Source organism: Myotis brandtii, unplaced genomic scaffold, assembly GCF_000412655.1.
Source record: "Myotis brandtii unplaced genomic scaffold, ASM41265v1 scaffold77, whole genome shotgun sequence".
NCBI lineage: Eukaryota > Metazoa > Chordata > Mammalia > Chiroptera > Vespertilionidae > Myotis > Myotis brandtii.
The window spans coordinates 3,387,841-3,389,120 of NW_005371082.1; the positions used below are offsets into that span (position 1 = coordinate 3,387,841).

The window sequence follows — 1,280 nt, forward strand, 5'->3', positions numbered from 1 at the left end:
AAAACAGGTTCTGGCCTACCTGGTCTTTTCAGATGTAAATTGACCACATTCTTTAAGATTTTGCTACAGGCGGGAGGCGACTATCCCCTTCCTCCATTAAGAAAAGCTTTCTTAATTAACAAAGGTCCAGTTTGTTGTTTTTTTTTCCCTTGGAACAACCTTTAAAAACTGTTCTTTATTATGGAAATGCCAATCCTGCTGCTAAAATCTAGCCAGCATCTTTTTTCCTTTGGGTAAAATTTGCCATCTTGCCTAGGAAATAATCAGTCTTGGGGTTTTATTTTGTACATTTGTAAAGAGATTCCAGCTCAAACCTCTATCTAATCCAAAATTGGACAATGGGCGCATTAGTTTCAAGCCACTTTCCTCTTTACATGTGCACAGAAATCCCAGATGCATTTTTAAATTTTGTAAAACTTTTCAATTACAAGAAGGACTTTAAATTTTTTGCTACTACCACCAAGATCTGCACTTGCGGCGGCTCCACCCGGGCTCGCGCCCTAGGCTTCAAGGCTCACCGCAATGGCCCTGGAAAACCACACCTGAGGCTGGCAAGCAGGTTTGGCCCAGTCCTTGACTTTAAAACGACCATAATGCTTAAAGAGGTAGTTTGAGTCTGTTCCATAATGTCCGTCCAGTAAGTCCACAGAATAAAACAGAAAAAAAATGCTTAAAGAGGTAGTTTGAGTCTGTTCCATAATGTCCGTCCAGTAAGTCCACAGAATAAAACAAAAAAACAACACAAACACAGACAACTAAAGGGCCCAAAAAGAGTACAGCCTTCAAACTCCATGGAAGCAAACTCGAAAGCTAGACGATGGCCTTACGCCAAACCGGCGGGACCGACCCGCCTCGTCTCAAATTCGTGAGGGGAAACCACATCCTTCGTGAGGGGAATACGCATACCTCCTGGGGAGCGGAACGTTTTCCAACTCTCCCCGCCCGTGGTCCTTCAGCAGTGCATCCACCTAGACCGCTTCGGGCACTACAGAATTTCAGAAGTGAGCTCACACAGGACAGAACATATAACACACAGAACAGAATACACAACACACAGACACTTACCGCGGTCAGTCAGACTCTCTGGATCGGGGGTCCCTCGAGGGTCTTGGGAATCCCGGACAAGCCCCCAGATGTTATGCCCAGATTTCAAGATCCCCAAAAGACCACCAGGGAGCCAGCTGAGTCCGATGCAAAAGCAAACAGTCTTTATTCAAGCTATCTCGGCTCCCCGACCACACTCACCGATGCAGCGGCAAGTGGCAGAGAGGGAGAACTCT

At 45.9% G+C, this 1,280-nt stretch overlaps 1 protein-coding gene and 2 long non-coding RNA genes across 6 annotated transcripts in view; 1 reads left to right on the plus strand and 2 right to left on the minus strand.

Moving 5' to 3' along the window:
• Nucleotides 1-1,280, plus strand: part of NBEA (neurobeachin) — a 776,030-nt gene that overhangs the window by 375,825 nt on the left and 398,925 nt on the right. The window lies entirely within an intron of this gene.
• LOC106724228 overlaps nt 441-1,280 on the minus strand; it is a 21,000-nt gene continuing 20,160 nt past the window's right edge. The window contains exon 3 of the long non-coding RNA XR_001359969.1: nt 441-528. This is a non-coding gene — a long non-coding RNA (uncharacterized LOC106724228). The remainder of the gene's footprint in view (nt 529-1,280) is intronic.
• The window catches only part of LOC106724231, a 3,832-nt gene continuing 3,466 nt past the window's right edge, over nt 915-1,280 (minus strand). Inside the window, exons 2-3 of the long non-coding RNA XR_001359972.1 lie at nt 1,066-1,276; nt 915-985 (exon numbers count right to left, since the gene is read on the minus strand). This is a non-coding gene — a long non-coding RNA (uncharacterized LOC106724231). The remainder of the gene's footprint in view (nt 986-1,065; nt 1,277-1,280) is intronic.